Source organism: Ailuropoda melanoleuca, chromosome 2 (assembly GCF_002007445.2).
Source record: "Ailuropoda melanoleuca isolate Jingjing chromosome 2, ASM200744v2, whole genome shotgun sequence".
Classification (NCBI taxonomy): domain Eukaryota; kingdom Metazoa; phylum Chordata; class Mammalia; order Carnivora; family Ursidae; genus Ailuropoda; species Ailuropoda melanoleuca.
In genome coordinates, this window is record NC_048219.1 from 75,424,431 (window position 1) to 75,444,521 (window position 20,091).

The 20,091-nt window shown below is 41.1% G+C and overlaps 1 long non-coding RNA gene across 1 annotated transcript in view; it reads right to left on the bottom strand.

Moving 5' to 3' along the window:
- Positions 1-11,322: 11,322 nt before the first annotated feature.
- LOC117796346 overlaps positions 11,323-20,091 on the bottom strand; it is a 23,200-nt gene continuing 14,431 nt past the window's right edge. Inside the window, exon 5 of the long non-coding RNA XR_004620757.1 lies at positions 11,323-11,630. This is a non-coding gene — a long non-coding RNA (uncharacterized LOC117796346). The remainder of the gene's footprint in view (positions 11,631-20,091) is intronic.

The window sequence follows — 20,091 nt, forward strand, 5'->3', positions numbered from 1 at the left end:
GTGTTCTTCTCTCTTCTTTCTCTCCTCTCTGACATTTCTCAGAAACTAAAATTTAAAGTTTAGATCAGAATATAGCCTTAGGGTATAAGAAGGAAAGGGGTAAGTCAAAGGAGGATTGCTCTGAAAGAACAATAATTCAGATTATTTTAAAGAGAGAAGAGGATGAAATGGTAGACCTAAAAAAAAAACAAGATAACTATTCTTATATGTTTTAAATGTCAGTATATATAGGAAGAACAATCATTCTAAAGAAATGAAAAATTATTGTCCATTACCAAAGAAAAAACTGGCAATATAGCAAATCTGGTTCACCTACCTCATTGAACAAATATTAAGCACTTTCTAAGTGTAAAACAGTCTTCTAAAGTTTATATGGAGTTACAGAGTAAAAGTAAAACAGGGTTCTATACTAAATCTCTGTGAAAATTTACTTACCATTGTCAGACTAGGTTATGAAAGACGGCACAAAGATCCCAGGTGTTCTATGTGGTGGTGTTTTTTGTTACTGTTGTTTTGTTTTTTTAAAGATTTTTATTTATTTGTCAGAGAGAGAGAGCACAAGCAGGGATGAGGGACAGAGGGAGAGGGAGAAGCAGGCTCCCCCACAGCAGGGAGCCCGATAAGGGACTCAATCCCAGGACCCAGGGATCATGACCTGAGCCTAAGGCAGATGCTTGACCGACTGAGCCACCCAGGCATTTGATGGTTTTTATTTAATGTTCACTGCTTACAAGAGTTGATACTCGAGTAAACTTACAAACAGGTACAAAGCTGGAAGGATAGAACACAGAAGACCTTTCTCTTGAGGTCTGCCCTAGGCCTAGAAGAGCAGCCAGCTACATTAAGTCTATTCTCTTCTAGAATCCTGCTGTCTCCACACTTGTGGCCCCTTCCCTCTCTCTACTTAATCACTGTAAGTGCCACGGACAGGAATAACTTCAGCAGGGTCCCCAGGCCCTGCAAAACTTAACACTGATGCATCTTAATAAAGCAAAAAGAGTTGAACGCATTTATTAGAAACTCCACAATGTTGAGCGTCCTGACTAATTCTCAGCGAAACACCCCTGCCCTCCAAGTTATCAGCAGGAATCTGCCGGGTGGCCCTGCTTCTGCACTAAGTGGTTCAGCCGTTCTCACAAAACAATGGGAGAGGAGCTGCCGTAGGCTGCTGGGGAAGACAGGTGATCGATACTAGCACTAGGGCTGTGGGCTTCCGGCCTGCCTCCACCCCACTGATGGGGAATTGGGTTACTTTCATCAAAGCGAAGGAGATTTGGCTGCTGGCTGTCTATCAGTGCCTTTCATTTTGATCTCTTATCTGAAGGGGCTGGAGAGGAGGTGGCCGCTGGCTGAAATCTCTCTTTACATTGCTTTGCTGTGATCCGTGTGTAGATGGTAGAGACTGTGGCCCCACACCCATGGAAGCTATCAGTTTAATTTTTAGTAAAGTGAAAAGGAGGCAGATGCCACCAACCCAAAGCCAGTGGGTCTTTGGCATCAGAAAGGATCAGCAGGAAGGTCACTACTACATTTGGTTTGGAAATTCTGCACCAGATCTCTGCCTAATAATTGCCTTTCTCATGCTTACGACATTTCTCACATTCAGCGATTAAAAGCTCAACTGTTCTTTAATAATGTCTTGTGGAATATATATGAAGGTGGCCATAGTTTCATTATAGATGTAAAAGTATTTCTCATCTGTAAGGAGCTGGAAACTAGTATCAGTGAAGAAATTCTTGTATTTCTTTTTAAATAACAATCTAATGTGAAGTTGGCTTTAACTACCCTTTTCTACGTCTTTCATTTGAAGGTATAGGTAATATTTTGCTGTTTTGGGGAAACTGATCCAAATGAGATATGGGTTTAAAGATATTCTTTATTTCGAATCTGTTGTTCCCTCCAGATTTTCTACCCAAAAGTTCTCCACAATGTTCTCATACCCAGCTGATAAACTGGGGAAAAAACAAGCCTTAAATTTCACTTTTCAAAGGATCTTTCAAGAATGAGCCAAGCAATGGTATTTGCAGGAGGACTAAAAACCAAATTGCCATCTCATTCCAGCTACACACTGTGGCAAATGAGAGCAGCTGTTAAATGAATGTGGCCAGTGGACCCAGTTCCTACAACTCAGCCATACAAGCCATGCTATTCTCCATGGCCACAAAATGTGGTTCTAACCTAAGCCAGATCTGTAGCCAATGTGTATGATGAATGAGTGGGGGGTTCAGTGAGGCTGGAGCACATCCCTTTGCCAATATTAAACTCCTACAAGCCCAAGTAAAGGATTGCCTACTCAGGAAAGCCTTCCCTGATAATGAGTGACATTCTCATCCTTGCCTGACCACCGCCACTCAACCTATCCCCACCAGTATCATTTCTACCTCGTCTTATGGTTATTTTTGTTGGTCTTAAGAGCAATCCTTAAGGAAACAGTGTCTGGTTCATCTAGGAATTCCCAAGAACTCACTGAATATTTATTGATAAATGAGTGTTCTCAGACCTATCACTTTAGACATGCTATCTCTAGTCCTTTTTTTAAAAGATTTTATTTATTTATTTGAGAGAGAGAGAGTATGAGCAGGGCAGGGAGGGGTAGACAGAGAGGGAGAAGCAGTCTCCCTGCCTGCTTAAGATTCTCTCTCCCTCTCCCTCTGCCCCTCCCCTGCTCATGCGTACATACCCACTCTCTCTCTCTAAAAAACAAAACAAAACAAAAACATTCCAAAAGTGCTGAAGAAGATAAAGTATCTAGTGCAATTGTAGTGTTAAATGCCATCTATTTAGTATTAAAAAGCAATTACTATGAGCAAATAAAAATGTGATTTAAAACAAAAATATGTTTAATAGAAGTCTCAGAATTCTTTTTCAAAAATCCTAAATCATACCTCATTTATAGGAGATGTGTAGTCTATTTGTTTTTCAGAGGGATTTTCTCCACAGTGTCTGAACTATACATGATTTGTGTGAGAGAGATAAGTCCTTCCAGCTGTTGAAAATTAGCTTAGTCACCAGTCTAGTGAGACCATCCATGAAATGCCCTGCTTACTGGCAATTTGCTATCTCTGAGCTCTTCAAATTAAATATGGTTGCAGTTCATTCCGAGAAGGGGTCAAATCACTTAGCAGAGCATGAAAAAGAGAAGATGCATCAGTACTACTCTTAATCACATTCTTTCACTTCTTTTACTCTTTTTCATTCTTGGCTTTGGTTGTCTAAATTCATCTTCTGGGTTATAAGTAGTCATTGACCATTTATGAGAGCAGGGTCCTTCCTAAAGGGTCCAAGGTTATGTTACTTTAAATATATCCTGGGGCTTCAGATTATGAGCCAGGAATTGAACTTTAGCTTTCACACGGCTTGTTTTACTTAATGGTAGATCCGTGGAGTAGAGGTCATGTCCCAATTATACAGGTTAGAAAAAAGGTACGGAGGGGTAGAGCAATATTTATAACAATATGGCTATAAAAAACAAGATTCCTAAACCTTACTTCAAATCACAAAATCAAAATTTATGGCGGATATCTNGGGCTTCAGATTATGAGCCAGGAATTGAACTTTAGCTTTCACACAGCTTGTTTTACTTAACGGTAGATCCGTGGAGTAGAGGTCATGTCCCAATTATACAGGTTAGAAAAAAGGTACGGAGGGGTAGAGCAATATTTATAACAACATGGCTATAAAAAACAAGATTCCTAAACCTTACTTCAAATCACAAAATCAAAATTTATGGCGGATATCTAGGAATCTGTTAAATCAGAATTTCTGCATTTTTCACTAGTGCTCCAGGATGATGATGATGATTGCCTTGTATTATGAAGAATGTCAAACCTACCCAAAAGTAGAAGGGATAGTTACTAAACCCCCCGTACCCATCACCCAGTCTCAACAGTTACCAACCAAAAGGGTGAGTATCTTTTCAATTGTTCAGACTTTCCCCTGTGATGCTGTAATATCTATGTCCCTTGAATGAAAGATCCAGGTGATTCTTTAGAATAATAAAATTTGAAAATCAAGGGGTTTTGTGACTTTCTCATGTCACTTGGCAGTGGAACAGCAGAACTCAGAAGCAAATCCAAAATATGTAACTCCAGGTAGAAGTTTCTTTCCACTAAACCACAGCTGCATTCATCAGGTCTGAAAATGTTTATTGAGTTTCTGTATATTTATATAGTACCAGGCTGAGGACAAGAACACGTATAAAGAAGTAAATAATGTATAATGGAGACCATGAAATAGCTAAATCATATTGCGAAATGGCCTGTGAGAAAGGACCAAAAAGAATTATGTAGATAATAAACACATTAATGTGCTGGAAGTGGGAGATCAAAGAAAAATGAAGCCATTTTAAAAGTCTTTATAGAAGAGGTAGGATTTGACCTGCACCTGTAGCAAGGAAGGGTTTTCCAAATGAAGAATAACATGGATAAAAACACAGAATTCAGAACAAACAAAGCTTTTGTGGACAACTAGGGAATAAGAAACGGGCTGGCTGGACCAGACAGATGGTATCAGGAGGTAACATTGGACTGTTTTAGGGGGGTCAGATCATGGAGGTTCTCAAAGGCAAGATAGAACAGGGGTACCAAAAAGCCACTGGAGATTTTTGAAGAGGGGAGAAATATGGTTGAAGTGGGAATTTGGGATGAAAACTCTGACCACGGTATGTCTGAAAAAGATAGTTTGAGGAGGCCAGGTGACCAATTAAGAAGTTACTGCACCGTACGAGGCAGAAGATGAAAAGGACTAAGACTGAGAAACAGCTGTGGAGCATTTTACAGGATCGACTGGACTTGGTGGGGACAACAGGCAGGGATGAGTTAACAATGACTCTCCCAGGGTGGCTGGGTGGTTCAGTCAGTTGAGCAACCCCCTCTTGATTTCAGCTCACGTGGTGATGTCCGGGTCCTGAGATCAAGCCCTGCAGTAGGCTCTGAACTCAGTTCAGAGTCTGCTTAAGATTCTCTCTTCCTCTCCTTCTGTCTCTCCCCCTGTGCGCTCTCTCTCTCTAAAATAATAAATAAATCTTTTAAAACAATGACTCTGAGGCTTTGTAACTGGGTGGTTAGAAGAATTGAGGAGTGCTGAACTGAGTTTTACTGGAGACCGTGCAAGCTGTGAGATCTGTATTTGAGAGAATTGGGGTAGGAACACAGGGGCGGAGAGCCACCCGCTCAGGGAACAGTTGAGAAAACAGCAGACACACAATCAAGGGAAAGACTCAGTGGAAACTAATGACAGCAGTGTCATTCTTATTACCTGAACCCAGGTCAGTGCACACCAGAGGATGGGTTCAAAGCTAGTCCCTGTGAGAATGCCCTTTATAACACTGCCCCCAAGGCAGGAGTGGAAACCCTGGCTAGAGCGCTTCGGAGTGACTTCCAGGTAGTCAGTTAGGGCCAACCCTGATTCAATATCTGATTTACAGAGCATAAAAATGTCTTCTTAAATTTGTACTGTAGAAGAAAAAAAAAACTGGTGAAAAATTATTGAAGCAACTCAACAGCAAACCATACATGCTTCATAAAATATTCATTGAGGCCCATTCCATATGTCTCCTACAGGTGCGGTTTTGCTGAGCTGTAATCCCTCCTTCCCCAGGGATTAGGAGGTCTACAGTGGAAGTAGCTAAAGGCCCATCTCAATTCTGCTTTGGGGGTTTACTTTCCTTATCTGAGTCCATTTGTTCCCCTTCTAGGATTCCAAATTGGTCTGTGATAATTAACTCATTTATTAAATAATTTTTGATCATCTATATTTTCTAATGCTAGAGATTGAGTGTGAAATAAGACAGATAACTTGTCAGAATTTACACTCTCCCTCTGACTTTGCTCAATGACTAATGATTTATGAAAGTGTGTATCCAAAATAAAGTATGCTATTCTTAACTGTATAAACTCTACTTGTTATTCTCACTTTTTGGCCACATGCACATTTGAACTCTGTGTCTCCTCTCAAATCTCCTCTACCTGCTAAGAATCAGACCTAATGATTTCTTTTCTTTTTTTTTTTTAGATTTTATTTATTTACTTGAGAGGGAGAGAGAGAGTGCAGGAGTGATGGGGAGGGGCAGAGGAAGAGGGACAAGCAGACTCCCTGCTGAGCCAGGAACCCAATGCAGGGCTCCATCCCAGGACCCTGGGATCCTGACCTGAGCTGAAGTCAGACTCAACAGACTGAGTCACCCAGGCACTCCTAGACAGCCTTTTAAGTACTATACTTTTTTGTAAGTAGTTTATTTTCCTGGCTAAACAGAATCCAATTGATTAAAAGTAACATTATACTTCTTTGTTTTTTTAAATAGAGCTTATGGAATGGTTTGCCATAGTTTTTTGTTTTTGTTGTTGTTTGTTTGTTTTAAGATTTATTTATTTTATTTTTTTTAAAGATTTTATTTATTTATTCGACAGAGATAGAGACAGCCAGCAAGAGAGGGAACACAAGCAGGGGGAGTGGGAGAGGAAGAAGCAGCCTCCCAGGGGAGGAGCCTGATGTGGGGCTCGATCCCAGCCACCAGGATCAGGCCTGAGCCAAAGGCAAACGCTTAACTGCTGTGCCACCCAGGCGCCCCATTATTTACTTATTTTAGAGAGAGGGAGAACACAAGTGGGAGCAGCAGAGGGGGCAGGAGAGAGAATCTCAAGTGACTCTGTGCTGAGCAGGAGTCCATCGTGGGGCTCGAACTCACTCCTAAGATCATGAACTGAGCTGAAAACCAAGAGTCAGATGCTTAACCAGCTGAGCCGCTGAGGTGCCGGAGTTTGCTGTAGCTTTTAATACGTGGGTGGGAAATCATGAGATGGCACCAGAAAGTTCTGCCAAAGTAGAGGTGAGTTCTCTGAGTCGTTGAAATTCTCTTTTCCTGATTTCTAACATACAGTGCAACCCATGTATCAGAGTAAAGAAAGAAGTAAATTCTGTGCTGTTTGGAGTCAGCAACTTTGATTTTAAATTCTCTCCTACGGGCTCAGAATACAAGAAGGGTTTGGAGAGGTGAAAATGGGCATGGAACTAGGAAGACTTTCTTGGTGGCAGGTGTTTCTCTAGTAGCGCTCCACTGAAGGCCTCAGAGACTATTTGTTCCAGCAGGTGACAGCATGAGACAAGCACGGGGGTCATGGGACTGGGGGAAGGAAGAGCGAGAGAACACTGAGGTGTAGTAGTATTGAGGGGCCAGGGGTAGCTGGTGTCATTGGTATTAACAGAAAGAGAGGCTGCTCAGGGGACTGGGGGTGTGATGCCACTGACAGCACTTTCACCACAGGTAGATGCCTTAGAAATCACTAGGTTCGGGGCGCCTCGGCGGCTCAGTCAGTTAAATGTCTGTCTTCGGCTCAGGTCAGGATCCCAGGGTCCCAGGATCGAGTGCTGCATTGGGCTCCCCGCTCAGCCAGGAGTCTGCTTATCCCTCTCCCTTTGCCCCTCCCCTCTCCTGCTCTATCTCTCAAATAAATAAAATCTTAAAAAAAAAAAAAAGGCCGTCTACCCATCCTGCTAATATTTTCAAAAAGAATGTTTCACTTTAGTGAGGATACATTTTTGAATCTTATACTTTTACGAACAAGCATTTCTATTTNATCTCTCAAATAAATAAAATCTTAAAAAAAAAAAAAGGCCGTCTACCCATCCTGCTAATATTTTCAAAAAGAATGTTTCACTTTAGTGAGGATACATTTTTGAATCTTATACTTTTACGAACAAGCATTTCTATTTTTTCTTAACCATGTATGAACTAATATCTTTGCCACTCATTTAGGGAAGCTTCCCTGCTTAAGCTATTTAGATATCTTTTCTTTTCTTCTAACCAACACTGATTTAAAGATCATAGAGTCTTCCTAATTAATAAATGATGGATCAAATCAATCCTAAAAAATATTTCTGAAAAAATATTATTTTATGCTGCAAAAATAATAGGGCTAAAATCCAAGTCAAATAATACTCAAATGAATGGTTTCGAAAGGAACAATATTTCCTTTCAGGAAGAACCCGTGAAAAGTAAATGGTTTGCTTCAAAGGCCCCCAAGGGAAAAGGATTGCCCACAGACATTAGGTTTAATATTGGATATAGATGTTGTTCTCAATTTGAAGCTTTGTTCTTTTTTTTAATTTTTGAAGAAGTTCAGAAGCTTAATTTTTTATTAAAAATTTATATGGCAATTGTTATTATATTATTTCATTTGCTGTTTTCTTTTTCTCTTATCTTCCTTAAATTTTCTATGATAAGGAAACAATTTCTCTACTTTAAAAAGTCCTTTATACAAGAAAGGGATATTATCAACTACAAGAGGAGGAAATCAAATGGTAGATTTAATTCTAGTGTAGAAAGGAGAGATTTTCCTCAGTGGTCAAGAAAATAACATACTTTAAAACATAAAATTAGTTTTGTTGTTCTCGTGGCTTTACAACAGTTAGGCTGCCATCAAAAGCATGTTTTATATTAGAACTTATAAAGTCCACAGTGTGAGATAAAAAGGTTTTTTTTTCCTATAAAGAAAAACCAGTGCTCAAGTTCCCAACAACACATGCCAAAAGAAAACTTTCATGTCACCATGGAATGCTTTATCTTGATTTATTTTAGACAAAGGACTTGTAACTTCAATTAAATAAGGAATAAATATTCAATTACGAATTGTTTTAAACCCCGAGGCTTCTATGTAGAAGAAAAGTAATAAATTAAACTTCCAGAACCATTGCTGTCCTCTGACTTTACCTAATTATCTCAGAAGATAAAATGTATCAGAAATTCAACAGAGGATTATACAGAATTATAAGGATATACAGAAAATCATTCATTAACATACTCTTCAAATGGAAGTGAATTTGGTAGTTTCTAAATGAATAATTATCTCGTCAATGCTTAGTAAATTCACATGTGTTATATCTAAAGTTCTAAATCTCTAAAATGAAAAGAAAAACACTCTCCCTTAAAAGTAAGCTAGTTTTAGTCAGTATTCATCCAAATCCACTTACTTCTGAGAACAAACTTTAACACAGCTGACATTCCTTTTCTACGTTCAAAAAAACTGCCAAGTGCAAAGTCATTATCTGCTCTCTACTCCTGCCTCTCCCATCAAAAAATGATCTGGTTAAAAAAAAAAAAGTCTGGTAAAGTTTTCCCTAAAATGGCTCCTCTTCTCAATTTTCCACTTCAGTCAAACAGCTGGTCATGATTGCAGCAAATACCATCCTGAATGCCTGATGGGCCTCACACACAGCCCATCCACGTGGCATTCACTTGCAATAATGTTGTAAGTTCTAGAGGGCATCTACTAAGTCATACAAGTTCATCTTCCCCTGTGTCCTGGGGCAATCTCTTGGGCCTTGGTTTTTCTTGACTAACTGGTTTAGTGAGTTGGACTAGATTTTTTCCTAAAGTCCCTTCCAACTCAAAATTCTGATTCTAAAGGTACCCACACTCTCTCCCAGTCCATCAGACTCAAAACCATGAAAGATTGGACTACCTTGTTTTCATCTAAACTATCATCAAGCATTTTTTTTTTCATCTTACTTGTACCTTATCCTTTTACGTATGACCTGTAACCTTGTTAGTTCATTCTTCCCGTGGTGTCCACTTACCATGTTGCCTAGCTCTGAATCTTCAGAGGTTCCTTGTAGCCTATCCTATTGGAGACTCTTTATAATAGACTATAATATCACGTATTGTGAGAAATAATTTGGCTCCAAATTGTCAATCCAATCTTATTTTCCACTTCTCCAATACAACAGAGACATTGGCTTTTGTCACCCCCAACCTCCTATTTGCTGTGGTCCCGCATCTTGAAACTACTCCATTCCTACTCCTACCCCCAGCCTGTCATATAAATCTCTACATATTTTCCAAATTATTTATTTAAGTACTCAAGATCTAGTGCCTTTAACTAGTGTGAGATTGTTGTCACACTAGTTGTTATAAGGGCTTTTGCTGGAGTCAGATTGCATAGGTTCAACTCCTAGGTCTGTCCCTTGCTAGCTCTGTATCTTTGGATATAACCTCTCTGTACTTTGGTCTGTGGAGTGTATCTACTGGATTGAGTTGCTGTGAGGTTAATAAATTAATATGTGTAAAATTCCTGGACCAGTGCCTGGCGCACAGTAGACACTCTGAGAGTATTAACAATCACTACGGTATGGGCTCTCTGCAGCACACTTGGTCAGTAACTTAGAAATATATATTTAAACTGTCCTCTGATGCTCACTTCTCTTTCTCTTGACTAGTTACAAAGAGAAGGGGAGAGCAAGAGTGATGTCATTCTTATTTCCACTCTCACCAGTGGATGCTGGATACTGGGCACGGAGTACTGTTCACATTCCCAGTATCCACACCCAGAGAGAGAAGTATAAAACTCCAGAGGAAAGCCAAGATGATTAGGGGTTGAAAGTAGAGACTGCAAGGAAACACTAAAGAACAAGGACTAGTCATCCCAAAAAAGGAAAGGTAAAAGTTATTTAAATAAAGGTCTTCAGAACACAAAGCACCTTTGAAACCCCACTATGAATTGATTGCCACCCATTTTCAGCTACCATATCTTTCTTCCTTCCCTTCCCTCCCCCAACTGTTTTTGTGCCATTTCCCACTGTGTTCCTCTTACCCAGCTTCCCTCAACCATGTGCCAGATGCTCACATGTATTATGTTCACTCCTAGTCTAGAGGGTGGACTTCATTAAGCTTTATGGTAAAGCTTTTGACGACTAAAAAGACTGCCCGTAGTCACACAAGCAAGCCAGTAATAGCAGAACCAGAATTCAAACCTAGGTCTGCCTGATGCCAAAACCCAAGATCAGACCGTGACACATGCCATCATTTCTCATTATAAGTCCTACTGCCTTTTGCTTCCAGTTTTCCTAACTCCTCCAGCCTTGTGTAGTAATAGGAACATAAAATATATTTGCTAAGATCTTGTCACTACAAAAGAAAGTACTGAGAGTTTTAAATACTACAATATTCAAGAAGTTGAGAAATATTTTTTTGAATGACCAACCTTAATAAATCAACTAACTAATTAACTACTTAATTGGCTCTCCCATGTGTCAGCCAGATTGAGGGTCTCTCTCATAGGAGAGCATCTGGTTTGACAATTTTTCAGGTATTTTTTGGAACCAAAGCTTTTATGTTCATAAAAAATCCAAGCTGTAGAAAATTTTTTAGCCAAAATAAATGCAATGGCTGAAGATGTCACCGAGTTGTAAAATCACATGAACTCTATTAAGGGTTTATAGAGATAATTAGTAAGGAAATTTAAAATCTAAGCATTTCATCCTCTTAACAAGAAAAACAGAAAACTGAGGAACAATCTGTCTATGATAATCACTCATGCAAAGGCCAGTGAGTCTGTGAACTATAGAACTGTCTCGGCAAATCAAACATCTATAACCTTTATTCGAGTTTCAGGAAAATCTGTGTAACAATTACAAAAAATATGCCCATCTGAATACGTTCCAACATAATGTTTAATGACCACAAAATAAATAAAATATGATGGAAACCTTGATGTTCTTTAATGACATGTGAAATTGAGTCCACTAACCTCTTTATATTTAAAAGAAACCAGCAAACATCCCAACACAGGAGGTCCAGATAAAGTGAAAATCTTCCTTGATTGCATCCATGTGTATTGACTTGATCCTTTGACCTTCTGTAAAATTGAAATTAAATGAAACATACACTGTATAAACTCAGCAGAAACCTCCCAGGCCCTACAGATCTAGCCCTGTTAGAAAAATTTTCCTTGAGTGGAACATAGCACAAAACATAACCATTTTATTGCTACATAATCAACAGGGAAAAGAAATTCAGCAATGTCTTTTCCTACCCTGGCTTTTGAGTATTTTCCTCCTGCAATTATCTTTTTACAAAAGTAATAAATGATCAATACAGAAGAGTTCAAATGATATTAAATATAAAATAACCAGGAATTCCATCCAAAGACCTTTCACATTTTAGTGTGCATTCTTTCCATTTTTACTATGATAAATATTTTTTAAAGTGCCATTTTACACCTATTATACATTTTACCCTATTATACCCTATTTTATCCTATTATACAACTTATTTTCCGTTAGTATTCTATTAAAGTTTCCTCATATTTATATAACCTATAATTTATATTAGTATTCATTTTGCAAACTTTCTTGATTCATTTAATAGGATATATATCAATAATTATATTTTATCTTTTTAATGTATATGTGAAGGTCTCAATTAGTTGTTTAGAAACACAATTAGCTTAGCAGCATTGAGATTCTCTGGTTATTTATAAATACTCCATCTTGCTTTTAAATCCAGGGATTTCCTCCTTTAAGCAAACCCACATATCATGAGATGGGAAGAAATTGTTATAGTCTGAACAACTAGAAGGAAAATACATTTTAAGTGCAATGGGCCAGCTGGGGCAAGAGTACAAATGAAAGCCACATATCATATTTCTAAATATTTAAAAGTTATAAATCAAACTAACAAACTGTTGAATGAAATATGCTCTTCACGTCTACCTTGATCAATGCACTTTGTTGATGATCTGGGAATTAAGGTTAGAATTAAGAACTTTTAGACAACTTGGAGTTTCTCGAAGGCCCAGGGAGATCCAGTCTGGCCCCTGTCCATGGCCTAGAGACTATGGTCCATTTCTCCTTCTCCTCACACCCCTGGCTCTGTCCCACCCCACAGCAGCCTCACTCACACACACGTGGACACCTCAGTTCTATCCAAAGTCTGCCCACGACAGCTGTCCCTTGACCATCCATCAGTCCCGGGAGTGAGCGCATCAGCCGCACATCAGCCCTCACGAAGACAGAACAGGTGAGCCAAAGAACCCTGTGCAGGCCTTTGGAAGAGAGCCAGAGGGGGTTCAGGCAGGAAATTTGGGAATGCTGGATGCCCGAAGCACACTGTAAAAAAAGGGATGTGAATTCCCCGTGGACACATCCCCTGGCCCTATGACTTCTTGTTCTTGATGTGTATGTGGGTGTGGAATACAGCGGCAGGAGGGCCAGGACGCGCTGCTAAAGCACAGGGCCTAAGGCAAGAACGTCTTCTGGGCAGTATGGAGGCAAGCCCCATCGTTTTTGAGAAGATTTCCTGATGAGCCCATCTGAAGTAGAAGCCAAGACCCTGCAGGACAAAGTTGGGAGAGAAAAGACCTAAAGGAGAACGTTTAAAGGTCTGAGGGCAGAGCCAATGGGATTAGATGATAAATCACAAAACCTCTGTTACTCCTGAAATACTCGTCGGAAATGGTTTTTTTTTTTTTAAGATTTTATTTTTATTTATGTGACAGAGAGACAGCCAGCAAGAGAGGGAGCACAGCAGAGGAGTGGGAGAGGAAGAAGCAGGCTCATAGCAGAGGAGCCCGATGTGGGGCTCGATCCCGGAACGCCGGGATCACGCCCTGAGCCGAAGGCAGGCGCTTAACGACTGCGCTACCCAGGCGCCCCAATGGGACTTTTTGCACCACAATGGAAATCCATGAAAGAGTCTGAACCTATAGTTGACTTAGGGTTTTATCAATTGACTTAGAATGGGTCAAGAGGAAATCAACCCTCTGGAACTTTCAAGAATCCTAAGGAAAGCCCTGGACTCTCAAAGACCATGGAAGAGCGGTCTGAAGGAGGGAGAGTGTTGACCTGATATTATCTACCTTACCAAGGGACAGAGACATGCCAGCTGACATCTTGGTAGTATCTATACGAAAATCTGCCTTTGAATAAAGTATGAATGCTTTTTTACTTTGCAAATATAATCATTCTATGATTATTTTTAAATGGGATGGTTTAGTGCTTTTAAAGTGATTACATTTTTAAATGAAGATGACATGTAGGTTATATGTAGAAATGTCAGAATCAGAGATAAAGAGGACTCTGAATTCCTCTGTGCTGTACTAAATCCAAAACTCCCTCTTTCTCTTCTCCTCTTAGGGTACTAACATTTTGCCAGCTGAAGCTAAGGTTTTCCAAAAAACTTCAAGAAGTGGTTTTTGAGATTTAAGTCTAAGATAAAAGCCATCTGCATTTTCACGCAAATGGGCTATCCCTAATGAGTTTTTAGGGGCGCTGTTTTCTTTCACAGAGCAGAGTCTTAAACCACAAAGGGAAAGGTTAGCTCCAGCAGTGAAGTGGGAAGCACCATACATTGTTCGCTTTCTTAAATAGTACATTGTGAACTTAGCCATCGTGGACGTAAGTTTTAGAGCACCCATGGCTGGGAGTTATTTCCATTAGTTTCTAAGCCTACAGCCACAGCTCCTGCAAAAGAGTTCTTAATAAATACTACATCTTACCAAAGAGAAAAGAATACAGGATACATCCAACTCTTTAGGGTCAAGACATCTCAATTCAAATTCTGTTGTCAATAGCTTTATGTTGAGACAATTACTTTGGATCTTTTATGACCTCTACAAATTTATGTGGACTGTATTTTGCCTAAACTACTTTCTCATTACGATCATTCAGATTGACTGAACGTGGGCTATGTGCCAAGGCTCATTGTCCAGTGGAGGAGGCAACCCAAAAGCACAATTATGAACAAAGGAGCGCTCGGGTAGAGTAGATTCAGATTGCTACCAAGGCACAGAGGGAGGGAGCAGCCAGCTGCCTGGGCAGAGGTGGGTGCTGGGGGTGGTGGTGGTGGTCATCGTGGGTGAAGAGGTGGGAAGAGAAGGTGTGCACTTGGTGGGAAAGTAGATGGATGGGCATTATAAGAATAAGACAGCATACACAAACATTCAGAGGCCTAAGGACACACAAAAACGTCAGAGGCCGGCAAGTTCTGTGGAGGGACAGAAATTTCGTGTGTGTGAAGTGAGGGGAAAGGATCGTGTGAAACTAACAGTTGGAGATGAGGGCAGAAGATAGGGCCAGACCGTAAAAAGATTTGCAGAGGAATCTGGAGCCTCCCAGGAAGGCTGACCTCAAAGCTCATGCCTGACCGGCAAAAGCACCTTAGAATAAGATGCTTTTGACATCTTGCTAATGAGACTACTTAGGGGAATTCAGAATTTGTGCTGAATTCCGTTTTCTACTGAACAGCATCAGAAAGAGTTTCCACAGCCCTCTCAGGTGAGCCGGCGGACTACAGACTGTATGAGACCTCACTGGGCCTGGCTTTTCAGAGGAAGAAAGCTGAACAAAGCAACTGTTAAAAAGACCTTTGTATAACTAACTTGGGAACATGGGGACCTCATGATAACAGAGATGGGAGGCCCACGTCCAAGATCCTGGGAGAGACTCCAGAAAGGGCAATCCCCTAATAGATTTTTTTTTTTTTTTTAGCATAAGGCCATACTTGCCCAAGGCAAAATTACTAATGCAAACAGTGAGCCTGTCCGTGGGCACTCATGAGAGATGGAGAGGTTCAACCTTACGCATGTCTGTCTAAATATCTTAACGCTGTCTAAACTAACAGGATACTAAAAACTTCTGCATGTGGCCCTGGAGCACACAGGTTCTTACGTGCCCCTGTTCAGGTATGTTCATAAATGCCACTGTGTGGTTCCAAGCAAGCTAGACATACTCAAAGAGTAAATTTTGAGTTAAAACCATAATTCCTTGGCAACTTTTATTTTTAGAGAAAATTGTTTCTTTTTACTACCCATAAAGTTGAACCCTGAGTTACAAAGAAACTAAAAGTTTTCACAGTCATGTCTAGAGATGCTTCAGAAAGAGATCAAGGTATATCCCCTTGCCTTTGGTGGACATTGGTTGTCTGTGCCTGGGTGGCATTCACTTCCCCTTCATCTAAGGACTCCTTTAGGGCATGTCTTATTCTCCACAGCATGTGGTCTTGATGGATGGTCAACAAAGATGTCCTACCAAGGGCCCATGGATTAAGTTAGATCAGTCTCCTTCCTGAAAATTAAATATCCAGTAGATCCCCAGAAGAACAGGAATGGTTGGAGTTTTCTCCCTCCTTCTTCCTTTCTACTCCCTCTCCCTCTCTCTCTAGAGAGTCCCTCTTACAGTTTTTACAGTGTTAAGTTAGCCAGGCTTAGTTTCTTTGCTTGCAACCAAACAATCCTAAATAGTATATTGCAGTTCAGAGATCTCTGTAATCTTGTGAATCTGGTTTAATTCTCAGAAGGACAACCACAAGGGAAAGACAGACTAGGGGGACGTGGACAGGGATACCAAGTTTATAGCTTTATACAAAGTTCATTAGAATTTCCAAGTTGCTTCAAAATGGTGTGGGGGGAGGAGGAGGAGGCAGCTGGTAAGGATTGGGTGCGGGGTGGAAAGTTCTGCAAACATGAGGTAACAGAGGCTCTTTTGGGTACTAATCCGGGTTATGAGAAGCATTTTGGGCAAACCACAGCAGTCATGTGAGTGAGGGCAATAAGATGGACCAGCTGAGTCACCACGGAGACCAAGGTAAGGGCGCAGCAACAAGGTGGAGTCCAGTCACCAAAGTGGCTTTCTGGAATTACTCAGGGCAATGCCAGATGCATGAGGCAGAGCCCTCCGGAGCAACCAGCCACAGCAACCAGGGGAGGCACAGCAGTATTTGCTGCCGCAGGTGGCAGCAGCTGAGGGCTACTTGTTCAGACCATGGCTGGAACCTTTCTGTCATTTCTGGCACAGTACCCTCACTGGCAATCTTCCCAGAGAATGGAAGAGTTGTAAGGGAAATGCAGGGACCTCGGGGGCTCTTCTACCCTGTTGCCCTCCAGTGGCTAGGAGAGACTGCAACCTCAGGGCTCTTCCGGTTCCTCCACAACCCACGTATCCAGGCTTACAAAGAGCAGGATCTCCCCGTACCTCACATTCCAGATTCTTTATCTATTAAGGGTAGTAATAGAGCCCCATGGCCTGGAGCTGAAACCCTGCTTCCCCTGTCACCAAGGGAGCACAGCAGGTATTTCCTAGGGTGGTTGTGAAGATAAATGAGATAGTGCACTTCAAGCATTTAGTCAGTATGTGTTCGACAATATTAGAGAAAATGCCAGCAAAGATGCTCCCTGATGTGACTCAGAGCAACTCCAGTCCCTTCGTTTTTACTTGCAAAGTCCTATAATATTCTGCACAAGAGAAGAGCCTGCTGCTGTGTCCTGCACACCCTGCGAGAGTCATGTGGCCCTAGAAGACTTCTGCAGGTGGAGGGGTCAGGAGGGGGTTTGGCTCTCGCTTCAAGAAGGGGGAAGGGGAGCATCTGGCAGCAAAGTCCCTTGAGGCCAAGTGGCAGCTGATTCACACAAATGGTATTTGGATCCAGGGGAGGGGAATAGGAGAGGAGCCTGCCCCTGCCTCCCGGAAACTGACTCCTCTCCCATCATCTCAGCTGCCATCTTTCATCACCCGGGCCTCCCCCAGATGTGGCAGCCAGCTTGCTCGCACAGAATCGCCTCCCACGCCAGCAACATGTTAAGACTTTGCTGCCTGCCCAGAACTCTTAAGGGCTGGGCTCCAGTTCCTTGCAGAAGAGGCAGGGAAATACAGCAGAAGAAAGTGGGGGTGGGGAAGAGGATTAATACGTGTGTGTGTGTGTGTGTGTGTGTGTGTGTGTTAATGCATCTGGAGGAAAAAAATACACTTCACATGTAGGCTGTTTGCATATCATGGCAAGAAAAAATGCCCCTGTTCAGCAGACACTAGGACCCATGTTCACAGAGAAAAATCAAAAGTTGGGACAGCTAACAGTGCAGAAAGGCAAAATCCTTCCACTTATACAACTGCTCCCAGTGAGTCACGGCTGGGACAGTGTTGGCTCCAGCATTAATGAGACAATGATGTTTAGCTGGACACAGTGGGAATTAATTGGTTTCATTCAAAGTCACAGTGTAACCACAAGGGAAAAACTAATCTTTATTTAAGTATTTTCACTACATTTTTTAAAATACAGAAACTTCCAAAGATTTTTTTTTCTATGTTCATGTGCAGTTTTTTTTTACATCAATAAAATCCCACTTGGAAATGGTTCTGCCATCACACTGCCCTTTTGGAAATGGTCCAAGGTAAATTAGTGGTGCTGAATTCCCACCTCACTCTAAAAAGTTTTCTGGAGGAACTTGAGCACTCATTTTCTGTGGCTTCATACCTGGGCTCCAATAGCAATGTTCACATTTGGTGCATGGATAAGAAAATAAATGCTATTATTTACTAGGAGTCCCAGACCCTGTGCCAAGCGTTAGATGCATTGCCTAATTTTGCAGATTACAAACATGAATCTCAGAGAGGTGACATCACAGAGCTGGGATTTAAACCTGCCCTAGTTCTTTGCAACTGTGATATGACCTTGATAGGTCATATTCCACAGCCCCATTCTCTATATTACCATCTCTATGGCCAGGGTATCTGGCCATCCTATTGAACATAGGTTCTCAATAAATGTTTTCTCCTGGTCATTGGTTTGACCTCTTTAGGTAGGATGCACCTGAACTTACCTCCTCTTACGATATTGCATCTCAAGCCACCCATAGTCAAGCACTCAACATCTACAGTTCTCTCTAGAATTCTAAGAGTAAGATGAGAGTATAAAGTGAGAATTAGACAAAAACATAAAATGAACCCTGTGTGTTGGTTACTGAGAGAAGTAACAAAGCTTGTTGTATATTCACATTGCTACTTGGTTGTTATAGGTTTCTTCACAGCTTTCAGTATTCTCAAACTCAAGGGGCAAAAGGGTGAAGGAAGGGAAATACATTGAATCACTAAAGATGAGGAGAACCAAAGGGAGAACTGTTTGGTCTAGAAGGTGGCCGGCTGCAAGTGTTGGGACTCAGGTGCCAGCCAGCCAGCTATCTGTCCTTCCAGCTACCAGCACAGGCATCAGAGATCCTTCCCACCTCATCCATGCCCACACCTCATGGCAATTCTAATCCTGTGAGGATGAAAATATTATTATCCCCATTCTACAGATGAAATAACTGGCTTAGAGGAGTCAAATAAGTTGTCCAAGATCGTAGAGCCATTGAGTGACACAGCTGGGTTACAACCAGTTCTCTCCGAGCTCTTAGACTATTAACTTAAACTCTGTTTCAAATAAAACTTTACCAAAGTTACCCTTCAGGAACTTTCCTGACTGAGATGGGTAATGACCTGCAGAGACTGCATTTCTAATCCAAATCAAACCTAGGCCAAAGGAGACAAAGCAAGGGCCAAAAACAATGATTCACTGCCTACCTTTTGAAAGATGATGGTAATTCTAGGTCAAAGTCTAATGAACGGATATCTGCATAGCAATTAGCACTGCCAGGCACCCTGGCTGGCAGTCTTGGCAGAACGGCCATGGATTGTCATAGAAACTCGACTTCTCTCTCTCCCAAAGAGGAATCCACTTGGCTGCTCCAGGACAGAAAAGGCTGCTGCCCAGGACTGCCCTTCTCCCCCAAGCTGGAATTCTGCTCTTCTAACATCTTCCCAGAGAGAAGCAACTCAAGAAGGACGGTCACAGCAAGATGGGATAGCTGTCCTTGTTAGCAAAAATATACAGCACCCTTCATTTCATCCAGTTGCTTTGAAACCAGACAACTCGCACATGCCCCCAAGGACCGCTTCTCAAAAACTACTTAAAGTGGGGCATCTGGGTGGCGCAGTCCATTAAGCATCCAACTCTTGGTTTTGGCTCAGGTTGTGATCTCAGGGTCATGAGATCGAGCCCCACATTGGGCTCCATGCTGGGCACAGAATCTGCTTAAGATTCTCTCTCCCTTTCCCTCTGCCTGCCCCCAACCCCACATGTGCTCTCTCTCTCTCTAAAATAAAAAAATAAATAAATACATCTTTAAAAAATTTCTTAAAGAAAATTTAAGTAGAATTGACTCGATCAATATCCCCCTTCTGCAAGATTCATCATTTTAGTCAAGAATGACAATAGTAATGGAACCAAAGAAAATATCCCTTTAACATTTTGTCTTTTCTACACAAATGTCTGAGTCTTCCTAATCCCTTAAAAAATGATCAAGCAATATGAATCTAATTAACACTCTAGCTGAGCCATCAGTTATATACAAAATCAATGTATATTTTTTTACCGTTATTTACAGTATATGGCATTACATTATAAATCTACCTTCTATTTTACTGGGAAGATAGGGGGTGGAGGATTTAGGGAAGGTACTAAAATTTACAGAATGCCTAGCATGAATTGAGCATTTTATTTNATCCGCA